The sequence below is a fragment of the Rattus norvegicus genome, chromosome 8 (assembly GCF_021556685.1).
Source record: "Rattus norvegicus strain SHRSP/BbbUtx chromosome 8, alternate assembly SHRSP_T2T, whole genome shotgun sequence".
Taxonomy (NCBI): Eukaryota; Metazoa; Chordata; class Mammalia; order Rodentia; family Muridae; genus Rattus; species Rattus norvegicus.
Genome location: NC_141541.1, coordinates 116,696,235 through 116,709,337, shown reverse-complemented (window position 1 = coordinate 116,709,337; position 13,103 = coordinate 116,696,235). Strand labels below are relative to the sequence as shown.

At 46.9% G+C, this 13,103-nt stretch overlaps 1 protein-coding gene across 10 annotated transcripts in view; it reads left to right on the top strand.

Annotated features, from left to right (window-relative positions):
- Positions 1–1,110: 1,110 nt before the first annotated feature.
- Dag1 (dystroglycan 1) overlaps positions 1,111–13,103 on the top strand; it is a 64,464-nt gene continuing 52,471 nt past the window's right edge. For 2 of the 10 annotated variants that reach the window (XM_087560094.1, XM_087560089.1), the window contains exon 1: positions 1,111–1,238. The gene's annotated coding sequence lies outside the window, so the exon portion shown is untranslated. Of the gene's footprint in view, positions 1,239–3,192; positions 3,434–4,441; positions 4,880–13,103 lie in introns of those variants that run through there. The other 8 variants (XM_087560093.1, XM_087560088.1, XM_087560092.1 and 5 more) reach the window with 5 other exon arrangements.

Here is a 13,103-nt window from a genome sequence, read left to right as displayed (position 1 = left end):
GGGCATACGGGCCAGCCTGAATATTAGAATATTAGAATTAATAAGTGTTATATGACCCATCGATATCTCTGATATTGGTGTTCCCAAGAGGGGTCCTTAGGCCTGGGTCTCAGGCCAGCTCTGAGAGGGAGAGAGGACTCAAACACACTTTAGGACCATTTGGATGAGTCTAGACCTAATCTGGTGTTTAGTCTAATGCTCAAGGATACAGGTCCAGTATTTTGGTAAAAGCCAACCAAGTTGACCTTGAGGGAACTGTCTTATCCTGAAGCCAGTAGAGAGTGGAATGTGACCCAGGAAGGCAGTAGAGAGTGTGTACACAACGGGGATGAATTCAAATCATCACCCTTGCTGCAGGGTTCCTGCCATATAAGAGCTTTACATTCCTAGAGAGGCCAAGCGTGGCTCAGCTGAGAGACAGAAGGCTTGTGTCACCCATGTGCCTAGGGCTGGAGAGATGGCTCAGCAGTTAAGAGCACTGGGTGCTTTTCAGGAGGACTCAAGTCTGATTCCCTGAATCTACACAGGGGATCAACAATCATCTGTAACTCCGGTTGCCTTGGTGCACACCAAGCCACATGGTACACAAACATATACACAAGCAAAATACCACACGCATACAGTAAAAACAAATAAATCTTAAAAAAAAAAAGAAAAAAGAAAGAAAGAAGTCTGGTGGTCTAGTGTGGTGACTCACGTCTGTAATCTCAGTTTTGGGCAGGCAGAGGCATGAGAACTTTTCAAAAGGTAGTTTGGGCTACATAGGAGTTCCAGCGTAGCCAGAGCTATCTAGATAAAATAAAAGACACGAAGGAAGGAAGGAAGGAAGGAAGGGAGAAAATGAAGGAAAAGAAAAGAAATGGAGTGTAGAGATGTATCTTACAAGGGAAGGAAGAATTGGCTGCTGGGCAAGCCGGTGGTGACTTTAAAACTTGCCAGTTGGCACTTTCTCTCAGATAAACTTATCAGCCCTTACTTTCTGCCCAAGCTGCAGGACAATTTGCCTACTGTTAAGTCTGAACAAAAGGGACCCTTCCCTTGCTCTGACGTAGCTGGATGGGTCTGCCAGCCCACTGTTCCAGGCATGCTTGCTGGCCTGGCATGTGAGTCAGTAGTCTACCTTGTGTCAGACTGGCCTGGCCCTGCTCTGTCAGAAGAGGAGGAACACAGGAGTCACACTCTTATAGAATAGGGCCCTGGAACAAGCCAGAATAAAGAGCCCTGGAATCCTAAGAAGAGTGAGTATCTGTTCCATGGGTGGTTACTGGATTTGGTCTGAGGAGAAGGAAGGTCTTAGCTTTAATAAATCTTATCAGTCCCAAGCAAACATGGGGACTTTGATTTGCATGGGGCTAACCCAGGACTTAGATCTTGGGAGTGTCTGCCAACTAGGAGGTAAGGGAGGCACAGCCTAATTTCTTTCTTCCAAACAGAAATTGAGCTTTATCGGGGGGGGGGGGGCAGTTTCATAAAACTAATCTCAAACTTCCTACCTAGCCAATGTTGAATTTTTTTCTTTCTTTTTTTTTTTTTGGAGCTGGGGACCAAACCCAGGGCCTTGTGCTTGCTCGGCAAACGCTCTACCACTGAGCTAAATCCCCAACCCCGGATTTTAAACTCCCTATCATCCTGCCTTTATTTTATTTTAGAGACAGACTCTTGCTAGTTATGCCTCAAAAGGTAGCCCCCACTATGTGCACCTATATAGCTATAATTGGGTGATGGTTATAACGTTAGGGCAAGCTCACATTTAAGTGGAAGAAACAAATCTTACAAAACTGTCTTCCTCTTCCTGAAGCCTTAGGCTGGGGGTAGTTGCAAGTGGAGGAAGACGTGCGGCTGAAAGGTTAGGGGTGCGGAGGGTAGACTACCAGGTCTGAAGAGCCTTAGTCTCTCAGAAGATCTCCTCTTCAGGCACTTAGTCTTTGAACTCTTGGCTCTGCCTTCCTACTGTCTAAGAGCAACTAAGTTACCTGGCTTGGGATGCCTCTCCCTGCTGGAGTTCCAAGGTTGAGTCTCTGGGGACCTTTTGTGGAGCTGGAGAATGAATGGGCTGTGCATTTCCTAAAGAGAAGAAAGGCTTTGAACCATCAGAATTGATGGAAGTAACGAGGGAACTTAACATTGCAGCCATCAGCCAGTCTAGAGGACCATGGAAAGAACTGTTCATCTTTCTCTTCAGTTTAGAACCAGCCCTAGTAATGGCTGGCAAGAGCCCAAAAGTATGGTGTTACCTTTCAGTCAGAACAGACTTCCTGTTTTCTAGGGCCTGAAAAAAAAAGGGGGTGGGGTGGGGTGGGAAGAAACCTCAACTTTAAAACAAATACAAAGATAGCAAAGACGCCCAAAGTGTAGAACTGCTCTGGGCTGGGGTGGTGGGGTGGTGGGGTGAGGGTGGGGAGCACAGGCTGGATATGCCATGCCAGGAAGACTTGGGAAGAGGGAGTAGAAAATATCAGGGGTATCTTGTGGGGCTAGAATTCCAACTTTGGGAGGTAGGGATTGGAAGGCTTTGATTGTAAAGATTTTAGGCAAACACTGGTCTTGTTTCTAGGACCAGGAAGGAATTTATCTTACCCTTAGGCACTTGCTGGTCAGGTAGAGCATATCCCTTCACCATAGTGAGCAAAGAACCCTGTGGCCCTGGAGACCGTTTGTGCCTCATTTAGCAAAAGCAATGCTAAAAAAGGAAGAGGAGCAATTTGCAGTCCACATGGTCAGTAAGAAAATTTGCTTCCACTTCTTTGCAAGTAGCAGTACTCCAGAAGTGTCCTTGACTATGGACGCTGCTGTTTTGTTTTGAAATTACATCTTATTTATTTTTGGGTTTTTGAGACAGGATTTCACTGTGTAGCCTTGGCTGTCCTGGGACTCACTCTATAGACCAGGCTGGCTTCAAACTCAGAACTCAGAGATCCACCTGCCTCTGCCTTCTGAGTCCTGGGATTAGAGGAGTAGCCACCAACATCCGGCTTTTTACATCTTACTTATTGTGTGTGTTTTTATTGTGCTTGGACTCCGAGGACAACATGGCGGAGTTGGTTCTCTCTTACAGCATGTGGGTCCTGGGGATCAAACTTATATCATCAGGCATTGTGGCAAATGACTTTACTGTCTAAGTTATCTCTCAGTCCTTGATTAGTTTTTGAGACAAAGTATCACTCTATAACCCAAGTTGGCCTGGAAACTATTACACAACCCTGAGTGGCCTTAAATTTGCAGCAATCCTCAAGCCTCAGCTTTATGAGGGTAAAGATTACAGGTGGCAGTGACCATGGCCTGCTCACTCCCAGCCTTTTAAAAATGACAATCCTAGAGTCAGCATTTGAGAAGCCGTTAACTCTTCAGTTTATTAACACCCAAGGGATGATCTGCCGTTGCTCTCCTGGATCTTTAGTTCCTCTACTGTTTTTAGGCTCTATGAGCTGGCCACGTAAGTATTGAGAAATTGCAGACAGGTATTTGAGGTAGGTCATTCCTTCCTGAAAAATGTTTCTCCTAGACACTTCTGTAGAGAACTGCCTGGCTTTTAGGCAGGAATCCCAGGCAGAGTAGCCGCCGGGTCTGTATTCAGAATGTGCTTGCTGATAACAGCGTGTGTCTGAAACTCCAGCCTGGCCCTAGGCCAAAGAGGAATGGTTTCATTCTAGCAGTGTGGGGTCAGTTAGAAATGGAGCAGAGCCCACCACAATTCTCATTTCCACAGCTACCATCGCCTGTCAGGTTTAGTAACTTGTCAAATCTTCAGTCTCTGGTGTTTGGGCCCTCTGGTGAGCCCCAGGAGAATTAAGAGCTACTTTAGGACCCTCCATAAATGGGGGAGGCCAGATTCTAGCAGTAACCACCCATCTAAAGAATGTGGGCCACCGGGGGTGAATGACCTGTGCTAGCGGGTCAGAGCTATTTTGAGCTCCAGAGGAGGCATTGGATTTTAGCCTTCCAAGGAGGGGGAGGGGAAGCCTGTTGTATGGTAAGCACTAAAGAAATGGGTTACCTTCCTGCCCACCCACCCAGATCTGGCCTTAGTTTCTCCATCCATAATTGAGGGTAACAACGCCTTTTCCTTTGCAATTCGGAGGGCGCTTCCTGAGTGTTTGAATGGTTTAGATATAGCTTGATTTTTGCTCGAAGGAAATTAGTGGGCAGTTGTCTGGTGGCTTGCTGTGGCCGGACCGGTTCGCCGGCCTGTCCATACCTCGGTTTATTCTTCCGGAGAAGTTGGGAAGGGTGCCCCTCCCCCACCACAGCTAGCAAGGGCTCCCGGCTACCCCGACTGGCTAAGGCGTGTCCCGGGACCCACTTGGTCGACTTCGGGGGCGGGGCCTCTACGTTGGGGCGTGGCTTTTGGGGCGGGGGCGTGACAGGCCAATGGGCAGAGAGGTGCGGGACGAGGCGGGGCCTGTGCGCGGGTGCGGCGCGCTGCGGGGCCAGCGACGCAGGCAGAAGCGGGCCGCGCGCTGAAGGCCAGTCGGCGCCGCTCAGAGTCGGCCGTGGGATTGGCTGCGGCACTCGCGTGTCAGGCGGTTGCTAGGCTCCGGCCGCGCGCCCCGCCCTCGCGCTCGGCGCCCTCTCACCGCTCGGTACGTGATCGCGCGGAGGCTGCGGCGCGGCGCTCGCGCTCCTGGGGCTCGGGGGCGGCAGCAGCGGCAGCTTCGCGCGGAGTCCCCGGGGAGTGGCGGCGGTGTCCCTAGGCCCGGAGGAGCGAACACCTGCCGCGGCCGGCCCGTGGTGCTGGGTGAGTGCGCCGCCCGCCTCTGCCTCCCGGTGCCTTCCTGCTGGGGCCGCGATCCCCGCTGCAGCCGGCCGAGCCTTCCGCGGAACACCTGCTGCTGCTCCCTTTCGGCCCGGGGCGGGGACACGGCCACGGACGTCCTTGCGGGTGAGGAGGCGGCGCCGCCGTCCGTGCGGAGCCGCCCCTCGGCTCTCTGTCCGGTGGCTGAAGGCTGGAGGCCGGAGCTGCGCGCCGCGGCGACGGGCCAGGCCTCAGCCCCGGCCCGCGCTCCGGGGAACGCCGGGCCTGTGCATCGACCGCGGGCGTGTGCGGCCTGCGGGCTGCCTCCCGGTTTCCAGTGGGGGTCGCGGCCCAGTTAGGCGGCATCTCCACTGTGGGGCTCCTGCCAGAGGCTGGGAAGGGCGCCGCCCCCGCCTCTTGCTTTGAGCTGCTCCGTGTCTTGGGGTTCTTTCCTCCCCCTCGGTTGCACTTCTTTGGAAGCCTCCTTTACTACCTTTGCAGTGGGTATTTGGGAAACCAGGTTCACTTGCGAGCTTATTTGAAAAATGTTCCCACAGGAAACACCGCGCCGACTCAAGAATCTTTTTGCCATAACTTCCAAGTTCATTTATGTACAAATCCAACGGTCAATTAAAAACACACATTTTAATCTCTACAATTCGAGAAGCTTTTGTTAAGTTGAATTACATCAGGATTAGTTTATATGGTGATGACGAAGTTTTGACTGGTCCGCCTAGTCTGGGACAGTACCTTTATAGCCTAGAGGTCTAACTTAAGAGTCCAGCCTGCTGTTTCCCTAAATAAGCCAGTAGAAGTAGTTCTTGTCGTGGAAGCCAGACTCGTGAAGTGAGGGTGGTGTTTATAGAACATAACTTCAGCTAGAGTTGGGTGTGCTTCCAGATGTTTTGGAGAGTCTGATGGAGATGGGGCGTTGCAATTATGTCAGCTTATATTGTGCTTAATAGACAAGAGACATACTTTTAGAATGTTCTGGTTCCGACAAAGAATTCCACCGTAAATGGTTGTACAGATCGATGGTTTAAATATGGAGAATTGAAATTCTTTTTGCCTTGAAGTCAAGGACATGGCCTGCATGCTTAAAGGACATAGGGGCTGTCGGAGAAATCAGATTTCAGTAGGGAGTTAGTTGCAAGCCGCGTGGGATACTGTGTGAAGGTAGGAGTGAGTAGCACTGTGCAGACCGCACCGGATGGGAACGTGAAAGCATTGTTGATATGTACCTCCGTTGAAATTGTTGAAATTGTCATCGGGCAAGTCCTCATCGTTCTAAAAAAACTGATTTGGCAAAATGCATTCATTGAGTGAATGTTTGGGTTTACTTCCTGAAGACTTCTGGGTAGGACTTGGGGCCCCATGTAATGCATCTTGCTTTGTCCTTAAGAACTGACTTTGGGTTCAGTGAGTGAGAATCAGAACCTGTGATTAGTTGCTGCTGCCTACAGAATGTGCTTACATGGTAGCCAGAAGAGAGACTTCCTGAGCCATACGTGGCTTTCAGGGCCAACAAGAATTAGCTGGGGGACATAAAGGCTGGTACACTTGGAACCACATGTACACGAGTGTCTAAAATAGTGTCTGGGAGTCTTCCAGCTAGACAGGTGGGAGCTCTGGGCCTTCTTTGCACATAGGAGCTCCAACCTCAGGGCACAGGAGCTTGAGAATGCTTTTAATCATTTGAGTGGCATAATCTAGATGAAGCTTAGAAGAAAGAGACATGTTGCTGGCATGTAGGGAGGGTCAGAGAGAGATGTCAGGACCTCTGGTAGTAAAGTCAGCCAAGGGAGAGGAGGGAGGACGAGCCATATTCATGGGGAGACTGAGGTGAATGGCGAGCCTAATGAAGGAGGAACCCCGAATTCATGAGTACGCAGGAGTGGGTTTTAAAGCTATAGGGTAGAGAGATTCTGCATATTATGAGTGAAGTTCTAAGCTTGAAACCCCAAAACAAATCTCCAAACTTTTGGTTGTTGAGACAGAGTCTCCTGAAGCCCATGCTGGTTTAAACCTGTTTAGTAGTGAGACTAGCATTAAACTACTGAACCTTCTACCTTTACCTCTTTAATTCAGGGATTAGACCTGAGCCGCTATACTTAACCTTTAAAACTCTTGACTGCTGAATAGGGTGGTTGATAGGTTTGCTTGTCTGTTAACTATTAAGAATGATGGGGGGGGGGGGAAAGAACGATGGGGCTTGGAGGAATGGGGGGAGGAGTTTGCTTTAATTGGTATTGATGCTTAGAAAAGGAGAGATCTAGCATTTGATTGTTAAAAAACCTTCTAGCTTAGCATAGTGTGGTAGCTGTAAATCCTAGGATTCAAGGAATCTGAGACAAGATCCTAAGGTTGGGGGTTATAGGGCAGTCCGAACTGTGCTGCGTGCGAAACCATGTTTCCAACTAACGTGTATCCTGTACTTGCATCTGGGGCATTGCATTTCTTTTGTTTCTTCCTTGAGACTGGGTCTCATTACTTTAGCTCTGGCTGTCCTAGAACTCACTGAATAGACCAGGCCGGTTTCAGACTCAGAGAGCCTTCTGTCTCTGCTTCCTCAGTGCGGGGATTAAAGGCTCAGCCATCATGCTTGACAAACTGTGTTTTACCTTACAAATGTAGGTAGTTTCTCCCACTTCCTAGGTCAGTAATGGCATGGACTGATAAACCGTTTGCAGTTGAGGGCCTTGCATTTCTGCTTTGTTTGCGTTGTTTTGATACTCTGGAGAAAATTTTTGAGAACTTGTGTGTGTGTGTGTGTGGCTTAGCACACATCCATGAGGGTACACTTATAAGTGGAAGCCGAGGAGAGCGTCCTTCTCCATTACTCCACACAGAGCCTCTCACTAGACTTATCACTTTACCTAGACGTGCTGGCTCCATGGCTTTGGGCTCTGCCTGTCCATCCCATACCACCCCAGTACTGTTGTCTCTGGAGTTAGAGGTACATGCAGTCCTGCCCAGCTTGGGATCCAAATCCTTCCCTTCAACACACATGCCAGTGTACGGTCATTAGTCCAGCTCCCTGAAATTTTTGTACTGATTGAAGAAATTGAGCTACAGAAAAAAAAGAACATTTCACATTTTATCATACAATATAAAGTCAGGAATTTTGTTGTTATGTTTTATTTTCCTTTTTTTATGTATTTATTTTTAATGATTTATTTTTATTTTTGTGTATGCATCTGCACTTAGTGGGTGTAGGTTCCTAAAGAAGAGGGCATTGATCCTCTGGAGCTGGAGTTAGAGACAGTTCCTAACCCTCCAATGTATTGGGGTATTGGGGTCTGAGGAAAAGCAGCAAATGCTCTTAACTGCTGAGCCATCTCTCCAGTCTCTTGTGTTTGTTTGTTTGTTTGTATGTATGTATGTTTTCTTGAGACAGGGTTTCTTTGTATATCCCTGGCTGTCCTGGAATTCACTGTGTAGACCAGGTTGGCCTCAAACTCATCCACCCACCTCTGCCTCCCAAGTGCTAGAATCAGGCATGTGCCGCCACTGCCTGGCCTTTGTGTGTGTGTTTGAGAGAAAGTCCATGTAGTGCAAGCTGGTCTCAAACTCCCTGTATAGCTGAAGACCGCCTTGAGTTTCAGATTCTCTCTGCTGTTCACCTCCTGAATGCTAGTGCCACGCCACCATGCTTGGCCCTGAGAAATAAAATCTTGTTGGAGGAAGTTACAAAGATAAAGGTAGCTTCGTGGTCTATCTAGTGACCTTCATTCTTCAGAGGCCTTGGATGCAGTTTCCAGCCTCCACAGGTGGCTCTGGAACTTGAGTGTAGACCGGATCCAGTGCCCTCTTCTTACATCTCTGGTCATCAGGCATACATATAGTACATTCAGGCAATCATACACATAAAATAAAAACAATTTAAGAGTCCTTGACATTTTTTGTAGCAGATCCGAGTTGAGTCCCCAGAACCCATGTGGTGTAGCTCCCAATTGCCTGTAACGCTACTCTAGGGAGTTCTAGCTTCCTAGCTTTTATAGGTACCTACACGCACGTGCACACACAGGTATATAACTCAGCAGCAGGATGGTTACTATCTGCAATTAAAAGTGTAAACAGCCGCAAAAGACTTGATACTTACTCATTGGATATTCTGGAAGGTTGGGTTGGAGCCAGAATGCTAGCTACATAGAGGGCCTTAGAAGAATTGGGAGGACTGAAGGTCTTGGAGCATAGCTGTAATGATCTATTTTGCTTTTTAAGAAGTATTAGTCAGGGTTGGAGAGATGGCTTAGCAGGTAAGAGCATTGACTGTTTTTGAGGTCCTGAGTTCAATTCCCAGCAACCACATGGTGGCTCACAGTCTTCTATAACTGGGATCTGATTCCTGCAGCTGGTGTGCAGGTACACATGTAGACAAAGCATCCATATCCATAATAAAAAGGGAAGAAGCAGCATCTGTGTATTAGTGTTAGTTGTTGCTTTGGTCCTGTGGGGAGCTCCTGAACTGGAACCACCAGGTCAGTAGTAAGGAGTGAGGTGGAGAGAAACTATGTTCAAAACAGGAGTTGTTGAGTAGAAAGGTCAGGACATGACCAAGCAGGGACTTGGAATCCAAAAGCTATCACTTCTGCTACAAAGAACACTTTGTGTCTCTGTAACTGGCAGGATTGGTTCTACTTTTGCACACTAGTGGTATATTGCTGCCTCTCATCTCCCAATTGGTTTTTTTTTTTTTTTTGTTTTTGTTTTTTGTTTTTTTGTTTTTTTTGTTTTTGAGGCAAAATCTTATTAGCTCAAGCTAGCTTCAGACATGCAATCCTCCTGTGCCAGTATCTGGAGTACTAGAATTAGGAGTCTGTACCATCATGACTGGCTTTCATAACTTTTCTCCTCTCTCCCCTCTGGACAAGTCTCACTGTGTAGCTCAGGTTAGTTTGGCATTCAGTCTGTCGCCCAGGCACGCCTGTGCCTTGTGATTCTCCTTCCTTTGCCCAGTGCTAGGATTTAGGTGTGTGCCAAGAAACATAGTTTTCTAACCTTTAAGAATGCCAGTGAAGGGCTGGAGAGATGGCTCAGCGGTTAAGAGCGCCCGACTGCTCTTCCAGAGGTCATGAGTTCAGTTCCCATCAACCACATTGTGGCTCACAACCATCTGTAAAGAGATCTGATGCCCTCTTCTGGTGTATCTGAAGACAGCTACAGTGTACTTATATATATAAAATAAATAAATAAATCTTTAAAAAAAAAAGAAAAAAGAAAAGAATGCCAGTGAAATGGCAGGTGATGGTAGGTAGAATTGTTTATTCTTTTTATTATTTATTCTTTTATGTTGTAAGTACACTGTAGCTGTCTTCAGACACACCAGAAGAGGGCATCAGATTCCATTACGGATGGTTGTGAGCCACCATGCGGTTGTTGGGAATTGAACTCAGGACCTCTGGAAGAGCAGTCAGTGCTCTTAACCGCTGAGCCATCTCTCTAGCCCTCCAAACTACTTCTTACTAGACCCTCTTCCTGTCTTCTCCACTTCACTGTGTTGACACTATAGGCTGAGAGTAAGGTGATGGTCTTGCTAGTCAGTCTGATAATTTCATACTAGGTCTTTTGTGGTGTTTTTGTTGTTGTCGTTATGTCTTGTTTTTCGAGACAGTTTCTCTGTGTATGGCTGTCCTGGAACTCCCCTGGTAGACCAGGCTGCCTTGAACTCACAGAGCTCTGCCTACCTTGGCCTCTCAAGTGCTGGAATTAAGGCATGCCTCAGCCACCACCCAGCTCACACTAAGTCTTTGGTAGCTCATACTTCAGGATAGTCAAGTAGTCTCCTAGGTTGGGAGTAATGGTCCTGTAATTTCAACTCTCATGCTGAGGCTGCAATTTGGAGGCCAGCCTGTGCTACATAGTGAGGCACTGTCTCAGTGTAGACAACTTCCCACCAGAATCAAAGCCGTCCCAGCAAAAACCTCAAGCAGCCAATGGAAGAAAACGGGCAGTCCTTCTCAGTTATATACTCATTCTTCGTTCTGGCCGTCCGTCTCCCTTTACTCTGATCACTAGTAATACTGCTCAGACAGCAGTTTCTATAAATAGAGATTTAGAGTAGTTTACAAAATTGCACCAGCTACAGGGCCTAATTTAGCTTTAACGAATAGGGTTTCCTATTTTTCTGTTGCTTGGGTTTGGTAAGTAAGCCGTTTTTTCTTTAGGTGCGGGTGGAGAGAGATGGGCTGCATTACCACAGGTTCATAGACTATAGATAGCAAGGATGGTTAAGTCATCCTGTGCAGTAAACCTGTACAGAACTCAAGCAGTACACAGACTTCCTTGGCTCATATTTTCTTTTATTTGGTTTTTTGTTTGTTTGAGACAATGTCCCATTCAAGCTCTGGCTCATCTGGAACTTACTATGTAGGCCCGGATGGTTTTGAACTGGAAGTGATCCTCCTGCCTTTGCTTTTCCAGTAGTGTTAGCACATGCCTGATATTTTGATTTAAATTTTTATGCATATGTAAAATATATGTGTGTATTGTATGTTTTTAAAATGTGGGTGTGTGATGTGTGTTGCTGAGGGCATATGTGTGCATGACATGTATGGAGGTCAGATGATAACTTTGTAGAGTCAGTTCTTTTTTTTTTTTTTTTTTTTCCTTTTTTCTTTTTTTCAGAGCTGGGGACCGAACCCAGGGCCTTGCTTCTACCACTGAGCTAAATCCCCAACCCCTGTAGAGTCAGTTCTTGTGCAGATACCCTACTACAGATTTACATTTCTACCTCAGATACACAATACACAAGTGTATATTGTCTGTCTCTGTGTGTGTATGTCTATCTGTGCATCTGTCTCTGTGTCTTGTCAGTTTGTCTATCTATGAATGAATGAGTCAGGGTCTTTGTAGCCCAGACTGGCCTCAAACAAACTCAGTGTTAAATGACCAAACTTGCTATTTAATGGAAGGTGACCTTCAACTTCTGATCTTTTTGCTCGTAGCTCCCAAGTACTAAGATTACAGATGTGCACCACCACACTCAGTTGATAAGCACTGGGATCAAATCCTGGGTTTTAAACGTGTTCAATAAGCAGTCAGCTAGCAGCTACATTTCCAGCTTGGACAGAATCAATACTGTAAGAAAAAGTTAGAATAACAGAATTCTAAACAACAAGGTCGTGTAACTGAAAAAGGCCGATGAGGTGGCTCAGCAGGTAAGACACTTGTCATCAGTCCTGATAGCCGAGTCCATCTCCAACACTCACATGCAGAAGGAAAGCGTCAGCCCCACGAGTTGCCCTCTGACCTCCACATGTACTGTGGTGTTCCTTCCCAAATAAATGTAAAACCAAAAACCAAAAACTGAAGAGCTCAGCTGGAGCCAGGTACATGCTTTTAATCCTAGCACAGAGGCAGAGGTAGATGGATCCCTAAGAATTCTAGGCCAGCCTGGCCTACATAGCAAGTTTCAGGCTAGTCAGGACTATGTAGTGTGACCCTATCTGAACAAAACAACAACAACAAAAAGTTCAAACTCAGCTGATGGTTCTGGAGAGGAGGCTCAATGGTTTAGAGCACTTGGGACCCAGGGCCAGTTCCCAGCACCCACATGGCAGCTAACGGCATTTTTAACTCCGGTTCCAGAGAACCCATTGCCCTCTTCCAGCCTTTGTGGGCACTAAACACATGTTGTGAACAGACATGTATATGCAGACAAAACACTCATACACATAAAAATAAATATAAAAAATAGATAAATCTCCAAAACCAAAACTCAACTGGAGACAGGTATATTTGCCCAAGCCTATAATCTCAGTACTAAAGGCTAAAGCAGGAGAGCTGCCCTAAAGTGTAAGACAAACCCGAGCTACTTAGGACATTCCAACCTCCCTGGGTTACCGGCTAAGACTTTGTTCAAAACAACCCCCAAAAAAGGAAGAAGGAAAAAAGAAAGTGAAAAATACTCAGCAGATCATTCCCTCTAGTATCCTGTTTTTGTTTTTTGTTTTAAATATCAATAGGGAGGCGGAAGATGTAGTTCTTTGAGAGGATTCTTAATTGCCAGGCATGCATAAAACACTGGTTCAATCCCCAGGACCTGATGAGCCAGGGATGATGATGCCAGCTGGAAACACACACACACACACACACACACACACACACACACAGAGAGAGAGACAGAGACAGAGACAACAGGTGTATACACACCCCATCAAAACAAAACAGGGGGGGCTGGGGATTTAGCTCAGTGGTAGAGCGCTTATCTAGGAAGCCCAAGGCTCTGGGTTCGGTCCCCAGCTCCGAAAAAAAGAACCAAAAAAAAAACAAAACAAAACAAAACAAAACAGGGATGATGATGCTAGCTGGATATTAGACACAGACACACAGATATACAGATACAGACACACACACACACACACACACA